The sequence below is a fragment of the Rana temporaria genome, chromosome 4, assembly GCF_905171775.1.
Source record: "Rana temporaria chromosome 4, aRanTem1.1, whole genome shotgun sequence".
Classification (NCBI taxonomy): domain Eukaryota; kingdom Metazoa; phylum Chordata; class Amphibia; order Anura; family Ranidae; genus Rana; species Rana temporaria.
The window spans coordinates 398,090,583-398,113,510 of NC_053492.1; positions in this window are offsets into that span (position 1 = coordinate 398,090,583).

Here is a 22,928-nt window from a genome sequence, read left to right on the forward strand (position 1 = left end):
TGGCAAGTATGAGGCAGCTGCTTTGGGCCCCACAACAATGACAGGGCCCAGGGCAGCTGCCCATTTTCCCCTGCCTTAAAGACAGCCCTGACTCTGTTCAAAAGTCTAAATCAATGATTGGGTGTCAAGTGAGATTTGGGAATAACATTGTAAGAGTAAAGATTTGTCTTTCTATGGTACTGAGGGCCAGCTGTTGATCTAGACTTGATAGTAGAAAGGTCAAAGTATTTCCTGTGGTGTTATTTTCTTTCCTGCTAAATAAAAATGTCACCTGCCCCAATTTCTATTACCATTTACAATAAGAAGCACATGAAAGGGCTTTTGACAAAACAAAAACAAAAATTCCCAGCACACTTAGCCAACAAAAGGGAAAAAACTAATTACACCTAAAAATGTTGTGTTGAAAACAGAGGTTTTAGTTGCACAACATTTGCAAATACAATATACAGTACCCTGAAAAAGTATTCATACCCCTTGCGATTTTCCACTTTATGTCATGTTACAACCAAAAACGTAAATGTATTTTATTGGGATTTTATGTGATAGACCAACACAAAGTAGCACATAATTGTAAAGTGGAAGGAAAATGATAAATGGTTTTCAATATTTTTACAAATCAATATCTGTGTGGCATGCAATTGTATTCAGCCCCTTTACTCTGATACCCCTAACTAAAATCTAGTAAAACTAATAATTAGTAAATAGAGTCTACCGCTGTGTAATTTAATCTCAGTATACATACAGCTGTTCTGTGAAGCCCTCATAGGTTTGTTAGAGAACCTGGGTGAACAAACAGCATCATGAAGGCCAAGGAAGACACTAGACAGATCAGGGATAAAGTTGTGGGGAATTTTAAAGCAGGGTTAGGTTACGGAAAAATATCCCAAGTTTTATACATCTTACGGAGCACTGTTCAATCCATCATTGGAAAATGGAAAGAGTATGACACAACTGCAAACCTACCAAGACATGTCCGTCTACCTTAACTGACAGGCCGGGCAAGGAGAGCATTAATCAGAGAAGCAGCCAAGAGGCCCATGGTAACTCTGGAGGAGCTGCAGAGATCCACAGCTCAGGTGGGAGAATCTGTCCATGGGACAACTATTAGTCACGCACTCCACAAATCTGGCCTTTACGGAAGAGTGGCAAGAAGAAAGCCATTGTTGAAGGAAAGCCATAAGAAGTACTGATTGCAGTTTGCGAGAAGCCATGTGGGGGACACAGCAAACATTTGGAAGAAGGTGCTCTGGCCAAATGAGACCAAAATGTAACTTTTTGGCCTAAAAGCAAAACGCTCTGTATGGCAGAAAGCTAACACTGCAGATCACCTTGAACACACCAAGAACACACTGTGAAACATAGTGGTGGCAGTATCATCTTGTGGGGATGCTTTTCTTCAGCAGGGACAGGGAAGCTGGTCAGAGTTGATGGGAAGATGGATGGAGCCAAATACGGGGAAATCTTTAAAGACATCCTGATAGAGTCAAAAGACTTCAGACAGGGGCAGAGTTTCACCTTTCAGCAGGACAGCAACCCTAAACATACAGCCAGAGCTACAAGATTTACTGCGGCAGAAAGTCTCTTCTGGGAGAAATCCAATACATATACGGCTTCGCCCAGGAGAGCCACAAGAGGGCGCGCGAGCGCCGCCGGGGGTGCATGCATGCCTGTGGCACAGCGGGGAGCGCGGTGTACATGGTGGGTGGGCGCGATCGCTGCCAGCCACGTGGGAGCTCACACAAATCTCTGTGCTGTCAGAGGAGAGAAGACAGATTGTGTGCTTCTACAAAGTAGAAACCACGATCTGTCATCTCCTCTAGTTAGTCCCATCTCCCCACAGTTAGAACACAAAATAGGGAACACAGTTAACCCCTTAATCGCCCCCTTGTGTTAACCCCTTCCATGCCAGTGACATTTACATAGTAATCAATGCATATTTATAGCACTGATCGCTCTGTAAATGTCAATGGTCCCAAAAATGTGTCAAAAGTGTCTGATCTCGCAATACCACAAAAAACGCATATAAATGCCATAATTCTTTCCCATGGTTTGTAGACACTATAACTTTTGCTCAAACCAATCAATATACGCTTATTGCGATTTTTTTTTACCAAAAAATATGTAGAAGAATAAATATCGGCCTAAACTGAGGAAAACTATTTTTTTTTTAAATTGGGATTTACTATAGCAAAAAGAAAAAGATATTGCGTTTTTTTTTAAAAAAATTGTCGCTCTTTTTTGGTTTATAGCGAAAAAAATTAAAACCACAGAGGTGATCAAATACCACCAAAAAAAAACTCTATTTGTGGGGAAAAAAGGACGTCAATTTTGTGTGGGTACAACATCGCACGACCACACAATTTTAAGACACAGTGCTGCATTGCAAAAAATGGCCTGGTCTTTCGGGGCTGAAGTGGTTAAAGACCGCACACAGCATATATCCTGTGGCAGGGTGGCTCTAGTGCGCGAAACGATGTACCTGTATGTCGTTTCATGCAATAGATAGTGTGGGTGTGCACGTGTGCCCGCTGCACGGAAGAGGTGCTGACGCGCGTGCCCAGCGGACATTGGGTTCGCTTCACAGAGAAGCAGAACAGGGATCTGTCTATGTTAACAAGGTAGATCCCCGTTCTGAAACAAAATAAAGGTGTGGTGCGATACAGTGATTGATATTAAAAATACTGAAAAAAATATTGATAAATAAACAGTCCAGAAAAATCCGTCTCTCAAATGGACCATAATGGTCAAATGGTAAACTCCATTATTCAGCTGTGGATAAGGTTATCCAATCCCCCCAGTGAACACACCACCACAATAGGTTGGAATATGAAGGGTCAAAAAGGCTTGATGAATATGTCCCGGTAGCGGTTATAAGCAGGGGATGTAAAAAGGAACCGTGTAAGAAACAGCTCCAGAGCATTCAGGGGAATCCACCCAAGCGGCGATCGTGTAGTCAGATCCAAATAAAACATAAAACACTTGTTTGTGTAAAACCTCTTAAGGGTTGCATTTAATATAAAGTAATGCAGTTACACGTACCTATAGTAAAAACAGCATTGCGTGGTAAAAAAGGAAGGTGGCCGACACAGAACATCCAAATATGTAAACTGTGCGATAACAGTGTTATCAACCAGTGTCAACCATTTTCGTTGACAAAAAGACTTCCACATTCTGACAGGGGACAACATGGAGATCTGGTGTTCCTAATGATTGGGAACAGTGATCTCTGTGTTGTTCCTGTCAGCACTCCCCCCACACAGTAAGAAAGCACCAACAGGGAACACATTTAACCCTTTGATCATCCCATGATGTTAACCCCTTCCCTGCCATTGTCATTTATACAGTAATCAGTGCATTTTTTTTTAGCACTGATCACTGTATTGGTGTCACTGGTCCCCAAAAAGTGACACTTAGGGTCAGATTTGTTCGTCGCAGTGTCACAGTCCCGAAAAAAATTGCTGATCACTGGCATTACTAGTTAAAAAAAAAAAAAGTCCATACATTTATCCCATAGTTTGTAGATGCTATAACTGCGCAAACCAATCAATGTACACTTATTGGGATTTTTTTACCAAAAATATGTAGAAGAATACATATTGGCCTAAATTGATGAAGAAATTCGTTTTTTGTTTTTTTCGGGGGAGGGATATGTATTATAGAAGAAAGCATAAAATATAAAAAAAAAATCAAAATTGTCTTTTTTTGTTTATAGCGCAAAAAAAATAGAAACCGGTGATAAATACCACCAAAAGAAAGCTCTATTTGTGGGGAAAAAAGAACATACATTTTACCACCAGTGACATCTTTGATGAAATTATCTAGAGGAGCAACAAAAAGACAATCACCGTCAAAGGGCATGCAAACCAAACACTTTTTACATGCCTGTTGTGCAACCCAACTCTTTAGCCAATAGTCAAATTAGCCGCGTCGTATTTTTATTTGTAATTCACAAACAAAGATACACCGGCATTTGGCTAAGATCCGACAGGCGTACGGCTTCGTACGCCTTTGGATCTTAGGATGCAATACTTCGGCGACCGATGGGTGGAGTTTGCGTCGTTTTCCGTGTCGGGTATGCAAATTAGCTGTTTACGGCGATCCACGAAGATACGCGCGTTCGTCGCATTCTCTTACGTTGTCGCTAGTCGGTTTTTCCCGTCGTAAAGTTGCACTTGCTATTTAGGTGGTGTAATATTAGACAGCCCATGTTAAAGTATGGCCGTCGTTCCCGCGTCAAATTTTAAATTTTTTACTTTTTTTGCGTAAGACTCCTGGGAATACGAAGGGACGTAACGCACGTCGCCGTTCAAAAAACACACGTCGGGGCACCGTAATTACGCGCAAAGCACGGCGGGAAATTTCCTAACGGAGCATGTGCAGAACGTTCGGCGCGGGAACGCGCCTAATTTAAATGGTACCTGCCCCATTTGAATTAGGCGGGCTTGCGCCGGACGGATTTACGTTACGCCGCCGCAAGTTTACAGGCAAGTACTTTGTGAATCAAGCACTTACGCTTAAAACTTGCGGCGAGGTAACGTAAATGACATACGTTACGCCGCAGCGCAAGTACGTGAATCTGGCCCATTGTTGGGAGAAACAGTGAGTAAGAGCCAGAAGAGAAGAAAAGTAGTAATAGAGAGCACCCACCTCCCTGAAAGGCAGGAGATCTAGCAAGGTATTAGTGTTCACAAAAGATAAAAATGGTATGTAGAAGAACTAATTGTAAAAAAAAACTGATGGGTGATCATACAAGGCTAGATCATATTTGTATTAGTATGCCTTGCCTTATAATTTAAAGCAGACTTTCGCTTTTTTATCATTTTTTTAATAACTTGGCCCACACTTCCAGGGTTCTCTCTTAGGACAGGAGAACCAGCTGTAAATTCCGAGAGTGGTGACTGCAATCTGAGCCGAGTGTCAGTCTATGACACTCTTTTACAGCCCAGCGAGTCCAGCCACCTCCCCCCCTCCACTCTCCTCACATACGAGCAGGGAGGAATACAGCTCCTCCTCCTTCTTTCAGTCCCGCCCACACTATCCCGGTGTGCTGTATCTGAAGAGAGGGGATGTGTGGGCGGGAAATATGAAAATCAGCAGCATGTGTGTGAATGATGCCTGAGATTCTAGCCTGGACCGTGGGTAAGTGTGTGCACTGCAGACTGCAGTACACTGTAATCACTGAACTGCATTATCTCCATCCCTTCTCTGCCCCATCTGTCTCCCTCCCCCTCTCCTGTTCTTTCAAGACATTCACAATTTACCTTCTGTAACGGTCACCATCGTTTACGATATTCCATTCCATCGCCCCAGGACAGCTTATCGAAAGTCTGACAGACATCAGACACGACCCATTTCATTTCCCAGAATAACCGAGACAACACAGGCTCTGGTACTGGTTCCAAAATGAATGAATGAATGAATGAATCCTTTAATGGTAACTTAGCTTTCTTATATACAGTACAAGCATGTTACAGTTAATCACAGGGACAAAGACACACTCCACCCACACATCACACAATGGGGGGCTTCATACACATTCTTTTAGATAATGACATTCCATCTCTATTGGTTGTATACAATTGCGCTCCCTGCACATTGCTTAGCAGCAGTGGAGCCTTCTCTGACAAGCTGATCGGGATGCAATCCAGGTGATGCTCCCAGTCAAATCCTAGTGTTAAATATCAGAGATTTTATTGATCAAAGCCCACACTTTACAGGCATAGAGCCCACACTTTACAGGCATAGAGCCCACACTTTACAGGCATAGAGCCCACATGGCTGCGGAACATACGTTTGATTATATATATATATATATATATATATATAATCAATGTGGTTGTACTCTTGATGCTAATAAATACTGTGTTTATTAGATCTGACTGGGAGCATTACCTGGATCACATCCCGATCAGCATGTCAACAGAGAAGGTTATACAGCATTACTGCTGCTAGGTGACCAGTTGGGGGCTCAGCTCTCTATAACCAATAGTGCCAGCCTTCCCCTGCATGCACCCATAATGTCACCAGCACTAGGTCACAATAGACTGCCGCTGCTGCCAAGGAGACAGATGCCAGACCAGCGCTGTCAATAGCAGGGACAGGACAGCTGGGTAACCCCAGAGTGGCAGAACACCAGGGCCCGGTGGCAAGACAACCTTTGCAACCCTGAGAGTTCTCCCACTGCTTTGGACCCTTATATTTTCTTGGTGTGCTGGTGACATATATCTCTTGTTTTCTGCCACCCTGGGGGGCCCCAGTATAGTAGGAAGGGAACTGACTGCAGAACATGTAAAAGGGTCCGTTGTGGGATCGTAGTAAAGAGCCCCAGGATATATATATATATATATATATATATATATATATATATATATATATAATTGCATTTTATAGTTGGCCCCCCTACTTTTGTCCCTGTCCCCCCATGTGCCCCCCCTAAATATGAAGGGTGGAGACGCCACTGGTCTGCATCCCTTTAAGTAAGACATAGCTTTGGATAGCATCTCAAAAAAAGGAATGTTGTCTTACAGTATCTCACAAAATTGAGTACACCCCTAACATTTTTGTAAATATTTTATTATATCTTTTCATGTGACAACACTGAATAAATGACACTTTGCTACAATGTAAAGTAGTGAGTGTACAGCTTGTATAACAGTGTAAATTTGCTGTCCCCTCAAAATAAGTCAACACACAGCCATTAATGTCTAAACCGCTGGCAACACAAGGAAAACACCCCTAAGTGAAAATGTCCAAATTGGGCCCAAAGTCAATATTTTGTGTGGCCACCATTATTTTCCAGCACTGCCTTAACCCTCTTGGGCATGGAGTTCACCAGAGTTCACAGGTTGCCACTGGAGTCCTCTTCCACTCCTCCATGACGACATCACAGAGTTGGTGGACGTTAGAGACCTTGTGCTCCTCCACCTTCCATTTAAGGATGCCCCACAGATGCTCTATAGGGCTTAGGTTTGGAGGCATGCTTGGCCAGTCCATCACCTTTACCCTCAGCTTCTGTAGCAAAATAAAGTGGTTGTCTTGGAGGTGTGATTGGGGTCGTTATGTAGGAATACTGCCCTGCGGCCCAGTCTCCTAAGAGAGGGGATCATGCTCTGTTTCAGTATATCACATTACATGTTGGCATTCAAGGTTTCCTCAATGAACTGTAGGACTCATGCAGCCCCAGACATGACACTCCCACCACAATGCTTCACTGTAGACAAGACACAATTTTCTTTGTACTCCTCACCTGGTTGCTGCCACACATGCTTGACACCATTGGAACCAAATAAGTTTATCTTGGTCTTATCAGACCACAGGACATATTTGTGCATCATCTTTAGAAGAGGCTTTCTTCTGGGACAACAGCCATACAGACTAATTTGGAGCAGTGTGCCGCGTATGGTCTGAGCACTAACAGGGTGACCCCCCCCCCACCCCTTCAACCTTTGCAGCAATAGTGGCACAGCACTCATGCGTCTATTTCCCAAAGACAACCTCTGGATATGACGCTGAGCACATGCACTCAACTTCTTTGATCGACCATGGCAAGGCCTGTTCTGAGTGGAACCTGTCCTGTTAAACCGCTGTATGGTCTTTGCCACTGTGCTGCAGCTCAGTTTCAGGGTCTTGATAATCTTCTTATAGCCTAGGCCATCTTTATGTAGAGCAACAGTTATTTTTTTCAGATCCTCAGAGAGTTCTTTGCCATGAGGTGCCATGTTGAATTTCCAGTGACCAGTATGAGAGAGTGAGAGCGATAACACAAAATTTAACACACCTGCTCCTCATTCACACCTGAGACCTCATAACACTAACGAGTCACATAACACCTCGGAGGGAAAATGGCTAATTGGGCCCAACTTGGACATTTTCACTTAGGGGTGTACTCTCTTTTGTTGCCAGCGGTTTAGACATTAATGTGTTGAGTCATTTTGAGGGGATAGCAAATGTACACTGTTATACAAGCTGTACACTCACTACTTGTAGCAAAGTGTAATTTTTCTTTGTTGTCACATGAAAAAATATAATAAAATATTTACAAAAATGTGAGGGGTTTACTCACTTTTGTGAGAAACTGTACATGTAAATTCAATATGTTGGAGAACAGTGCAGGACACAGGCAGCGTTTTCATACACCACGGATGTGTTTGTGACTTCAGGTGAATGGACACTGGAAAAGATTTTGAGGACACAATCCAATGGGTGCCTCCCCTATAACCCTAACCCACTCTGTGAGTCCTCAGTTTTGTAGAAAGCAATGGAGAGTAAACCAGGGAATGGAAGGGAGGGTGGCTTGTGTCCTGTAATTTACTCAAAGATATGGGTTTTACAGGTAAGTCAAAATTCCTCTTACCTTAAAGTGTAAGTAAAGTCCACTTTTTAACTTGTACCTACAGGTAAGCCTATAATAAGGCTTACCTGTACAGTGAATATCCCCTAAACTTAGACTGTTTAGGAGACATTCACACAGCACGCAGCAAATGGTTGACCTCACCAGCACATGAGCTTTGTACCGGGGCCAGAGTTTACAAACCCAGAGGGAAAGACCGGGTGAAGATGAAAGCGCTGGGGAGCCAGGACAGCATTGGGCTGGAAGGCTCCGTGTCCAGGTAAGTCTGTCATACACTTTAATCATACAGTACAGGACACAGACAGAATTTTTATACACTGTGGAATGTCCCCAAGCAAATAATAAAAAGGGTGGGAAACAATGAGGCAAACAGAGCTGTGCCAACAGGCCCAAACCACAAGGGTCAGAAGAACCAACCTCAGAGTGCTACTGCAAGAGCATTGTGGCCAAAAGATGCACCAGTAGAAGATTGGATGTTCATTTAGTAAAACTTTGAAAAAGTACAAGCAGAAGACCAGGTGGTATCACAATATCATATATTTTCCTTTTCGGTACCATACCATTGTGGAGTGGGAATCATTTGGATATTGGAAGAAGAGGGAAGCTGTTCTGAAAGTTGTGATATATGCCAAAGTGGAAGTAATACCTTGTAAGGCAGTTTGTACATGGGGGAGTTTAATACATGGATGAACATTGGGTGTTTTATAAAGCACATGGCATTATAAACATAATGTGAGCACATAAATAATACATTTTGAATTGAGAAACGTTTTGGGGACATGCTACACCATTATTTTGGTTTTATTTGTCCTGAGAAGAAAGTGGATGAGGAGAAAATAAAGGCACAACACCAGGGCTGGACTGGGACAAAAATTTGGCCCTGGACTTCATCCAGACTGGCTCACTTGACAGGTCTCTCCCATGGCGGCCGGACACCCCCCCCCCCCCCCCCCCCCTCCCGGCCACCCAAGCCCCCTCTCCCTCTTCACTAGCCACTAGCCGTTCTACTTTATTAGAGTAGAATGTCTGGTACTGGTACTCTTATAGGCAGTACCAGTGGGAAAGCTAGACATTATATCACCCGGGGCAAAGAATCAGTTTGGTGCCCCCCTTAGGCCTCGTACACACGACCGAACATGTCCGCTGAAACTGGTCTGCGGACCAGTTTCCGCGGACATGTTCGGTCATGTGTACGGCCGACCGGACAATTTTCCGGCGGATCGGACAGGTTTCGAGCGGACAAAAATGTCTTAGCATGCTAAGAAACATGTCCGCTGGAAGTCTGTCCATCGGACATGTTCGGTCGTCTGTACGACTCACCGGACATGTCCGCTCGGCCGAAAGCCCTTGCATGCGTCGAAGTGATTCGACGCATGCGTGGAAGCATTGACCTTCCAGGGTCGCGCACGTCACCGCGTCATCGTCGCGGCGATGGCACGGCCACGTCACCGCGTTCGCTGTCCGCGGGAAATTTGGTCTGATGGTGTGTACAGCCATCAGACCAAAATCAGGCAGTGGACATGTCCGATAAAAACGGTCCGCGGACCGTTTTCATCGGACATGTCCCGTCGTGTGTACGAGGCCTTATGGGACAAGATTAGGCAGAAGTGAGAAACTCCCAGGCCATAGATGTTGAGTCAGCTGTCTGTCCCCTCCCCCCATGCTCCTCTGTCGTCGTCCCTGCTCTTCTGGTCCTCCCCCTGTTTCTTTGTTCCCCCCAGGTGAGCGCTGCGGGGAGGGAGAGACAGAGGAGCGGAGGGACGCTGCATTCCGCTGTCACTGAAGCCGGCCCACTGAGCCATCGGCCCACCGGGAAACTCCCTGTAGTCCCAATGGCCAGTCCATCCCTGCACAACACTAACAGATGATGTTTACAACAGACTTTATTTGACCCATATGTAATACTAAAGGTCTTTTTTTTTCTGGTGAGAGCATAAAATAACTTTGTGGATTGCAATGGACATTGGGATCTTTAAGAAAAGTGATGGTCCTGTTTTATATTTTTTCATCTGTCCAGGGGGGCCTTATGCCGCGTACACATGATCAGTCCATCCGATGAGAACGATCGGTTAGAAAAACGATCGTGTCAGAACGCGGTGACGTAAAACACAACGACGTGCTGAAAAAAACGAAGTTCAATGCTTCCAAGCATGCGTCGACTTGATTCTGAGCATGCGTGGATTTCTAACCGATGATCATGCCTACTAACGATCGTTTTTTTTTCTATCGGTTAGGTATCCATCGGTTAAATTTAAAACAAGATTGTTTTTTTTAACCTATGGATAAATAACCGATGGGGCCCACACACGATCGGTTTGGTCCGATGAAAACGATCCATCAGACCGTTCTCATCGGTTTGACCGATCGTGTGTACGCGGCATTCGTTTTCTATTAACTGGGACTGTATTGACTTTTACCTGTATGCTAATATAATCTTTATACGGTAGGTAGGGGGCCTAACAGAACTGCACTACAGAGGCTTGTTGCCAAAACGTCCAGGAAACTTCCACCGCTTATAAGCACAGGAGGAGATGTCACTTTTACAATATAGGCTTGCAATCAGATTCCTTATCCATAACGCAATGGAGGACTTTAAAGTGGTTGTAAATCCCCCCTCTTTCACCTTGCACCTACATGTAAGCCTAGATTAAGACTTACCTGCAGGTGCAAGAAATATCTCCTTAAGCTACACGGTTAAGGAGATATTTGCTGAAAATACAGCACCGATGTCTACGGCGCAGGCGCACTGAAAGTGCAGTTTTTCAGCCTGGAAAAGTGATGTCATCACCGCTCCGGCCAATCACATCGCTGGAGCGGCGATAACAGGAAGAAGATCCTCGGAGATATGGCAGTGGCGGTGGTGGCGGAGGGCACAGAGGAGAACTTCGGGGGCTTCGTTCTCAGGTAAGTCGATCATAATGAGCTAGTATGCTATGCATACTAGCTCATTATGACTTTATCTTGCAGGGTATTTTTTTTTTTTTTTTTTATAAAACAAGGGTTTTAAAGCAAGGTTTCCCTTGCAAGATCCCAAGGTCAGAACACACAGGGAATCTGTCTGTCTGCTCGGAGCAGTAGCTTTGTTGTATACAGTTGCAAAAAAAAAATTTATATCATCAAAAAGTTAATGTATTTCAGTAATTCAATTTAAAAAGTGAGGCCCCGTACACACGACAGAGTTTCTCGGCAGAATTCACCGAGAAACTCGGTCAAAACCCGGATTCTGCCGAGAAACTCTGTTGTCTGTACAGTTTTGGCTCGATGGAGCCGCCGAGGAGCTCGTCGAGAAAATAGAGAACATGTTCTCTATTTTCTCGTTGTTCTATGGGAGAAGGCGGCCCGCCGAGCTCCTCGGCGGCTTCATCCCAGAACTCGACGAGGAACTCGACGTGCTTGGCACGTCGAGTTCCTCGGCCGTGTGTACGGGGCCTCAAACTTATATATTATATAGATTCATCACAGAGTGATATATTTCAAGCATTTCTTTCTTTTAATTTTGATGCTTACAGCTAGTGAAAACTCTAATACACACGATAATTTTTCGGCTTGTAAAAAACTATGTTTTTCAGCCTCTAAAAAAATGAAGTTTTTTCCAACCCCATCACTAAAATGACGTTGCCCACACACGATCGTTAAAAAAAATGCTCTAGCAAAGCGCGGTGATGTACAACACGTACAACGGCACTATAAAGGGGAAGTTCCATTCGGATGACGCCCCCCTTTCGGCTGCTTTAGCTGATTTTGTGTTAGTAAAAGACGATTCATGCTTTTCTGTCTGTTACAGCGTGATGAATGTGCTATCTCCATTACGAACGGTAATTTTACCAGAACGAGCGCTCCCGTCTCATAACTTGCTTCTGAGCATGCACAGGTTTTTTACGTAGTTTAAGCCCACACACAATCATTTTTTACAACCCGAAAAACAACATAGTTTAAAATGTTGTTAAAAAATGCAGCATGTTCGAATTTTTTTTTGCAGTTTTTCAGAACCCGAAAAATGATGTGAAGCCCACACACCATCGTTTTAAATTACATTTTTTAAAAACGTTGTTTTTTACATGCCGAAAAATGATCCTGTGTACGCAGCATAAGATTCAGTATCTCACAAAATTAGAATATTGTGAAAAAGTTTAATATTGTGTCACACTCTATTCAACTAATTAACTCAAAACACCTGTAAAGGTTTGTTGAGACTTTAAATGGTCTCTCAGTCTGGTTCCGTAGGTTACACAATCATGGGGACTGCTGACTTGACAGTTGTTTTAGAAGACAGTCATTGAAACCCTCCACAAGGAGGGCAAGTCACAAAAGGTCATTGCTAAAGAAGCTGGCTGTTCACAGAGTGCTGTATCCAAGCATATTCATAGAAAGTTAAGTGGAAGGAAAAAGTGTGGTAGAAAAAGATACACAAGCAACAGGGATAACTGCAGCGTTGCAAGGTTTGTGAAGCAAAGATCATTCTAGAATTTGGGGGAGATTCACAAGGAGTGAACTACGGCTAGTGACAGTGCTTCAAGAGCCACCACACATAGAGGTATCCAGGAAATGGGCTACAACTGTCGCATTCCTTGTGTCAAACCACTCCTGAATCAGAGACATCAGAAGCATCTTACCTGGGCTAAGGAGAAAAAGGACTGGACTGTTGCTCAGTGGTCCAAAGTACTCTTTTCGAATGAAAGTAAATTTTGCATTTCATTTGGAAATTATCCACTTAATTAACCAATTAACCACTTAAGGACCGAGCCTCTTTCTGAGATTTGTTGTTTACAAGTTAAAAACATATTTTTTGCTAGAAAATTACTTAGAACCCCTAAACATTATACATTTTTTTCTAACACCCTAGAGAAAAAAATGGCGGTCGTTGCAATCACACCGTATTTGTGCAGTGGTCTTACAAGCGCACTTTTTGGGAAAAAATTTGCACAAAGTTAGGGAGAAAGTTAGCACAATTTTTGTTTTATATTGTGAAAGATAATATTACGCCGAGTAAATTAATACCCAACATGTCATGTTTCAAAATTGCACCCGCTCGTGGAATGGCGACAAACTTTTACAGGTTGCATGTTTTGAGTTAAAGACGAACTAGGGCTAGAATCTTTTTTTTGCTCTACCGATCGTGGCGATACCTCACATGTGTGGTTTGAACACTGTTTTTATATGTGAGCGCTGCTCACGTATGTGTTCGCTTCTGCACGCGAGCTCGGCGGGACAGGGCGCGTTTAAAAATTGTATTTATTTTTTTCCTATTTATTTTACATTTTATTTTTATTTTTTACTGTTCTTTAAAAAAAAAAAAAAGTGTCAGTTTTATTCCTATTACAAGGAATGTAAACATCTCTTGTAATAGTGAGAAAAATGGGAGTATAGCCTCATATAGAAAAGGTAATAGTTAACATAAAACCGTACCATCATCCAGGTATTGGTAAAAAGAGGGGGAGGGTGGGGATGGGGGAATAGTTGCTGAGGCTAAACCCGGGCATGCCCACCCAATTGGTGTATGGACTATCTCGGTACTGATAAGACAAAAATGAACCAATCTAAAGAAAATAATAATAATAATAATAATAATTTTCTTTAGATTTGTTCTCCTGAAGAAGCGGGTCTCCCGCGAAACTAGTAGAGAATCCGACCAATCTTTGATGTACATTATTGTTCAAATATTGCAACATTTTAACTATAATAAAAAATATAATTTTTACTTATTATTGTTCATTTTTGTCTTATCAGTACCAAGATAGTCCATACACCAATTGGGTGGGCATGCCCCGGGTTTAGCCTCAGCAACTATTCCCCCATCCCCACCCTCCCCCTCTTTTTATCTCTTGTAATAGAAAAAAAAAGCATGATAGGTCCTCTTAGATATGAGATCTGGGGTCAAAAAGACCTCAGATCTCATATTTAGACTAAAATGCAATAATATAATTTTTTTTAAAGAAATAAATAAAAAAATGGCCCTTTAAGAGCTTGGCCCGAAGTGACGTTTTGACGCCACCTCCGCCCTGCTATGGTATGAAGACGGGTGGGGGCCATCTTCCCCTCACTCGTCTCCATACCCAGCCATCAGAAGGACCCGGTCGCCTCCCCCGCTGACGACGGCTCTGGTAAGCAGCAGAGGGCATGGCAAAGTGGCGGGGGGCCCCTCTGATAAAAGTAATCTTGCGGAAATTATTATCGGAAATTGGAACACCCATTGAAGAAGAGGATACCTGGGTTATGGCTAGCCAAACAAAACAAAACAAAGTTATCCCTCTTCAAAAAGCCGGCGTATATTAGCGTGCAGCGGTCCGGAAGGGGTTAAGTTCCCAGAGTCTGGAGGTGGCACAGAATCCAAGTTGCATGAGGTCCCAGTGTGAAGTTTCAACAGTCAGTGATGGTTTGGAGAGCCATATCATTTGCTGGTGTTGGTCCACTGTGTTTTATCAAGTCCAAAGTCAGTGCAGACCTCTACCAGGAAATCAAGGAAATTCATGTTTCCCTCTGCTGACCAGCTTTATGGAGATGCTGATTTAATTTTCCAGTAGGACTTGGCACCTGCCCACACTTACCAATACCTGGTTATTGATCATCATGGTATCACTGTGATTGAATGGCCAGCAAATTCAGCTGACATAAACCCCATAGAGAATCTGTGGGGTATTGTCAAGAGGAAGATAAGAAACACTAGAGCCAACAATGCAGATGAGCTGAAGGCCGCTATCAAAGTAACCTGGACTTCCATAACACTTCAGCCGTGCCATAGGCTGTTCGCCTCCATGCCACACCACATTGATTCAGTAATTTATGCAAAAGGACCCCCGACCAAGTATTACATGCATACTATACTGTACATGGACATACTTTTTAGTAGGCAAACATTTGTTTTAAAAATTAAATTGTAATGTAATATTCAAATTTTCTGAGATAGTGAATTTTATGTGTTTACAAGCTTTAAGCTATAATCAAAATCAAAAGAAAGAAATGTTTGAAATATATCACTCATTGTAGAATGAATCTATAGAATATATGAGTTCTTGAATTGAATTACTGAAATAAATTAACTTTTTGATGATAGTCAAATTTTTTGAGATGCACCTGTAAAGAGTTGTTTAACCTCCCTGGCGGTATGATTATGTTTGATTTTTGATGCTGAAAGAGGTACATTGTTTTGCATGGAAATTTGACGTTTTATATTGTAGGCCTGTTATTTTTAGGAATCTGTCCAAACAAGAGTCTAGTAGACATCCCGGGTATAATAAAGTTAATCACAAAATCATAAGTTATAATATAATAAATAACTATAAATAATAATACATTTTATTTAATAAATTTAAGTCAATAATATAACTAACTTTCTGGAAGGGGCAAGCGTAATAAAAAATGGCGGTGCCTATTTAGGCTTCCTCCTGTTGGTGGGGGCGTGTATTCATCTACACTCAATGTGACACATTTTTCCTATTTTTTCCACTGCTTTGGCAATTTGATGTTTTACCTTCCACAATTTCTACTTATCCTATTGTGGTCCTTTCATTACTATCTTCACCTTGCAGTCACCCCTATCCAATCCATCATTGCCATTACTTTTCCATTCCCTATTGGCCCATATCCTCCTTGGATGCGGTCTGTGTCGTATGTGTGTGTGTGTGTGTGTGTGTGTGTGTCAACAATGATGAATTGTAAAACTATAACCCTCTGATATTAATTCCACTGTCATCTAGCTTTGAGCAACAAAACACACGCATCCTTGTAGGTGCTGACTTTTTCTCAGTTGGTGGGATGTCCATGAAGTGTCTACCAGGCAGGCGTTCCAGGTTGACAACGCCAGCAGCACGACTTCCTGCTCTATTCACAGCCATTGGTGTATGGTGGTTCACAAAGATCAGTTCAGCAACTTTCCAAATGAAATCAGAATGGATTATAGGCTTGTCACTTTTTTTTTTCGTAGAATGCAGGCATTCCACAAGCATTGCTCTAGAAGATGCCTGAATATCTTCTTGGAATACATTTTTTTTTGCCGTTTCCGCATTGCTGGATAGAATGTCATTGCTTGGTCGGCTCTGTTAAGACCTCCCAAGGTGTCATTGTAGTCCATCACTAATTTTGGCTTCAGGATTTCTTTCCCACCTTTTGTGTGTACCATAACAGCGGAGGTATTATGGACTGTACTTATTAGGCACACATCCTTTTTTGTCATGCCATCGCAGTGCCACTTTTTCTGCCAGGCAACCATTTCTCCAGTCTTGAGCTTTCCTATTGCCAAACACTGGCCGCATGTCGCGCTGGTTAGCCCTAATGGTTCCATAGGCATCCGTTTTGTTCTGCAGAAAAAACTCAAAAAGTTCAGATGTGTAAAAGTTGTCGGTAGTTACACAATAGCCCTGATTTAGCAATGGCTCAATCAGTGAAATAACTGAAGATGTTGCCATTCCAATGTGTCTGTATTTTGGGTTGAAATTTGTTCCTTTTCCAGTGCATAGGACAGAATTCCGAATGTAACCAGTTGACGATTCGCAAAGCATGAAGGATTTTACACCAAATCGTGCTCTTTTCGACACCATGTATTGGATCCAGCTGAGCATTCCCTTGTAGGCCATTAGACTTTTATCTATGCTAATAACTATCTGGCACATAGCTCTATTGGAAATTCTTCAGAATCATTTGATATACTTCCCAAATTTTCTTGAGTTTGGGTGCTGGATGAGTCATTTCATCAAATTCTTTGTTATTTTTTCGAAATGCAAATATTTCACTACTCTGACATGACTGTGCCAAACAATGGAGTGGCAAGTAATTTATTCATTGTCCAATACCACTTCTGCAGGGTTTTCCCCACCACTCCCTGAAGTATAATTAGGCCCAGAAATTTCCAAATGTCATCTTTGGTCACTGGTTACCACTTTCTACTTCTTGAAAACGTTTGATGTGTAGTAGCTTGCTGCTCTTTGAACCGGTTTGTCTCCATACTGTTTTGTTCAATAACGTCATCGGTCAGAAATAGTTGTAGGTATGCCAAGGGGTTGTCATCATGAACGTCCACTTTCATACCAAGTGCTCCAGTTAATGGGAATCTTGGGGGGCGCTGCGTGAACCATACCACAGTCAATAGAGCTCAGAGCTCACATCACTGAGCTCAGTCGCAGGATCATCGCTGAAATCACTTTGTGTCTGATGATGAATTTCCACACGAATCGCTATCACTCAATTCTGCATCACTATTTTCAAACAGGTCTCAAACCACTTTTGATGTAGAGGTGCACTTTTTGGATGCCATGGATAATCCAGTTTCCAGTCAGAAAAGCAGAGCTAGTTTCTTACCGGTAACTCTGTTTTCAGTAGTCTTCCATTGCAGCCCTTGAGAGATGGAGCTCCTCCTCACAATCAGGAAGCACATTGCCCAAATTTTCCTCCCTTGAAGAGGCGGTCCCTCAGGTCCCTGGTCAGTCATCCCCGAGAACCGAAGGCCGGAATCTGAAACGCTATAAAATACACAACACAACCCCACAGGTTAGACATTTTAGGGTGGGATTGTGCTGCCTTGGAAGACTACTGGGAACAGAGTTACTGGTAAGAAACTAACTCTGCTTTTCCCCCAGTCGTCTTCCAAGTCAGACCTTGAGAGGATAACCAAGAACTCACCAGATCTAGGGTGGGACAACGGCTTGGAGGACTTTCCTACCAAAAGCCTGGTCCTGGCTGGAAATCAGATCCAGTATGTGATGCTGAACGAAGGTCGAGAATCTTGACCAGGTTGCAGCCCTGCATATTTGTTCTGGAGTGGCTCCTGCTCTTTTTGCCCATGAGGCTGCTGAAGCCCTTGTAGAATGAGCTTTAAGTTCTTTTGGTGGTGTTTTCTCCATAACACTGTAACATTCTAGAATAGCTGCCTTGATCCATCTGGCAATTGTCTTTTTAGACGCTTGTTTGCCTTTCAGTTGGCCGGCGTACAAAATAAATAAAGCATCTGATGTTCTGAATTCATTAGTGACTTCTAAATATTGAAGTAGACACCTTCTGACATCCAGGAAACTTAATTCTTGCTCTTTGCTGTTTTTTGGTAAACTGCAAAATGAAGGTAAAACTATATCCTGGGATTTATGAAAAGTTGATGTCACTTTTGGAGTAAATCCCGGATCTGTTTGAAGGACTATTCGATCGTCATAGATCTTCAAAAAAGGTTCTCTAAAAGGTAAATATGATACGGGTGTTACAAAAAAATGCTAATGTCGCCCTTACTTCAGTATTTAGCACAGCTCAGCGCTTAAGGATGCAAACTTGAGATAATCTGGCGACAGACTGCTGGATATGGCAAAATTGTAGCAGCTGCTTAAAAAAGACAATGTTCAAGGTGCACAGTAACAAAACTATTAAAACTTTAAAAAGTCCCAAAGTCCAATGTAAACTGTAGCAGCGCTACTTCCAGACCGGCGTCTGAAACACTTCTATATACCAAACGAATATAGGAAATCAAATGATAGTGTGGATAAATAAGATATATAGAAAACAGTCCTTCAATTAGTGCTCCTTTCACCAGAAGCGGTGTTCACCACATGGGGGGGATATTAACTCCCCTTTTGGGGATGCACTCACCACAAATAAGTAAATAAAGAGCCTGGAATATATATCCGTGTATCTCCTGGAAGTTGCACTCTCCACCAGCCAGTATGTTTTTATGTTCAATCAAACCGCAACCACCACAATATAAAAGTAACAAGCAGAAAATATGGATGATATCAGTACTGTGCCTGTAAGACTCTCCTGGCCGGACAGTGAAGCTGCTGCTGATGAACCCCTTTCCTGTTCCTGGTCCCAGGGGCTGTACAGAGTGTTTAGGTCAATGGATAAGCGTCACGCCCTCATACGGGTGTTGCTGGCGCAAAAAACAAAAAACAAAATTAGCCTGTAATAGTGGGTGTGCTGTAATCAGAAAAAAAGGTGCAAGACACTCTATGGTATCTCGTCCAATGATGAATGAGTATAGTATGTGGATTGCGCTCCCCTGGTGGTAAATCTAAATCCACCTACTTCTGGGCACTATTAACAATTGTTAGCCCCCATACATTACATCTATTGACAATCCACCGAATATATGTCTATATAAATGTGTATCCAGTGCTCCTATACAAATATTCTTCTCAGGAAAATGTAAAAAACACATGCATATCTGTGCCATATACATATTAAATAGTGCTCTTAAAAAACGTGCATTCCCCTATATCAAATTTAGGAAATCCTTACCACAAAAACAAACAACTTCCCGATTAGTCGGGCTTTATACCAAGTATTAACATTAGAAGGGTTTTCCTAAACCTCCAGATTCCAACAGATAATGAGGGCCCTAGAGCAGTGTTGTCTCTCGACGCCGCAAAGGCATTCGACAGCCTAGAATGGTCATACTTATGGAAAGCGTTAGAGAGCTTTGGTTTTGGCCCTCTTTTTATTAATTGGGTTAAACTACTATATAGTGAACCATGAGTAAAAATTAAAATAAACAATGAGCTTTCAGAAAGTTTTTACTTGGAGAGAGGAACGAGACAGGGCTGTCCTCTCTCCCCCCTTTTGTTCGCCCTTGCTATGGAGCCTTTGGCAATAATAACTAGATCACGGACTGACATACGGGGGTTTAGAAGACGGTCAGGGGAGGAGAGGATAGGACTGTTTGCGGACAATGTCCTGTTCTTTCTAGGAGATGTAGAAGCCTCACTAGATGCAGTAATGCAAATGGTTGGGGAATTTGGTCAGTTTTCAGGTCTGACCATCAATTGGGAAAAGTCGGCTTTGTTACCTCTTGACCCACTTGATGTTCAGACATTACTAGGTGTGTCTCAATTAAAAGTTGTCACCAAATTAAAATATTTGGGGATTTGGGTCACCAAGGACACAACTCAATATGTAAACAACAATCTAGTCCCTTTACTACGAAAACTAAAACATAAATGCGATATTTGGAAACGCCTCCCTCTGTCCGCAGCAGGACGCTGCAATTTAGTAAAAATTATTTGGCAACCACAGATATTATATCTGCTTCACAACTCCCCGGTGTGGATAGGGCAAATGTGGTTCAGGAGAATAGAGTCGTTATTTAGAGAACTAATATGGAGGGGCGGACAATCTAGGATAAGTCTACAAACTATGCAACTTCCCATCAAAGAGGGGGGTATGGCGGTTCCACACCCCAGATTATATTTCTTGGCATCTCAATTGCAACAATTAGCGGGATGTGGAACCCTAAGGAGAGGCAACGCTAATAGTTGTTTGATGTTAACAGGGTCACCACACAAGTTTTTGGTGGAAGATGTAGAGGCAGACTCCTTTTTCTATATATGCCCGACTGTAAATCTAGTGAGTAAAATATGGCAGACAACGAAGGCACTGATGGGGTATGTAGAGGTAACAGAATTTTCTCCCCTATGGGACAATAAAAATTTAGGGGAAGTAATGGGCATCGAGAAATCTTGGGAATAGGAGAGACGGGGCATAACTCGTCTTGTCCACTTGTATGAGGGGACCACTATAAAAACGTTTCTAGACCTAAATAGGGAATATAATATCCCAAATAAGACGTTCTACAAATACCTCCAGGTTCGGCATGCAATCCAGGCACAATTCAGATCACAATCAGTTACATGGACCCAGATACCCGCCCTCCTCAAAATAATCTTGGCGAAAACATCTAAAGGTCTAATCTCAGAGATGTATACTATCTTGGGGACTAGAGCAATAAGCAGAACAGGACCGTCCAAGAGTAGAGAAGTGTGGGAAAGAGATGTGGGGACAGTAACTGCTGAACAGTGGGACAAGACTCTAGAACGAGGTGTGTTGGTCTCAATAGCTCCTTCGCAGAGATTGTCCCACCTGGCCCAGATTCACATAGAACTGCGGCGGCGTAACGTATCGTAGATACGTTACACCGCCGCAAGTTTTCATCGCAAGTGCCTGATTCACCAAGCACTTGCATGAAAACTTGGGCCGGCGGCCTCCGGCGTAAGCCCGCGTAATTCAAAGGGGCGTGTGCCATTTAAATTAGGCGCGCTTCCGTGTCAGACCTACTGCGCATGCTCCGTTTTGAAATTCCCGCCGTGCTTTGCGCGAAGTGACGTCATTTTTTCGAACGGCGACGTGCGTAGCATACTTTCCTATTCCCGGACATCTTACGCAAGAACAAAAACATTTTAAATTTCGACGCGGGAACGACTGCCATACTTTATACAGCACATACGTGGGCTGTGTAAAGTTAGGGCAGGTAAAACGACGACTAAAATTGCGACGGGAAACTAGACTAGCGACGACGTACCGAACGCGAAAAACCGTCGTGGATCGCCATAAAACCTTATTTGCATACCCGACTCTGGAATACGACGCAAACTCCACCCAGCGGCGGCCGCGGTATTGCATCCTAAGATCCGACACTGTAAAACAATTACACCTGTCGGATCTAAGGGCTATCTATGCGTAACTGATTCTATGAATCAGTCGCATAGATACTTTGAGAGACACGACGGAGTATCTGAGATACTCCGTCGTATCTCTGCTGTGAATCTGGCCCACCTGTTCCTAATACATAGAGTATACTATACCCCTAAAAAAAAAAAAAAAATGGGATGGAGACAAAACGATGAATGTCCCAGGTGCAATGCAACAGGGGACTTTATACACATGGTCTGGAAGTGCCCGAAATTATTCAGGTACTGGGTGGAGATTAGACATGTGCATTTCTTTTCGTTATGAATTAGAATTCGAATGAATTTTTCATTATTCAGAAATTCGTATGCATCCGAATTTCCGAATTACAAAATTAACGAATTTAAACAAATTAGAAAAAACACGAACGAAATCCGAATTCGAATCGAATTTGAAAACAAATTCGAATCAAATTTGAAAAAATAGAAATTTTCTAAAAACTACAATAGAATAGAATATAAAACAATAAAGCAAAATAATCAAAAAGAATAGAATAGAAGTTAATAGAATGTAATAAAATAGAACATGACAGTCTTCTGAAATTCGAATAGTATAAATTTGAATTCTAGAATAGATTGAAAAATAATTAAAATTTGTGGAAACTAAAATATAAAAGAATAGAAAAACAATAGAACAGAATAGAATCAATTATAATATATATTATATTTTATTCTATTCTCTTGTTTTTCTTTTCTATTCCATTCTAATCTTTTCTATTTGAATTTGAATTCATTTTATATAAAATTTGAATTTCTTATTGAATGAAATCGAATTTGAATAGAAAAGATTATAAAAGATTAGGTTTCATATTAGAATTAGAATTTTTTTTGACCGAATACCTAAAAAGTCGATCAAATTTGAAAAATTTAATTAGATTAGAAAAAATCTACTGCATTCGAAAAAATTCTACCACATTTGAAAAAAATCTACTAAATTAGAAAAAACTACCACATCCAAATTTTTATTACATATAACCATTTTAAAAAATTCGAATTTCATATAGAATGAAATCGAATTGGAAAAGAAAAAGATTAGAATAGAATAGAAAATAATAGAAAAGTTAATAAAATAGAAAAACAATGGAACAGAATAGAATCAATTATAATACTGCATTTGAAAAAATTCTACCGCATTTGAAAAAAAT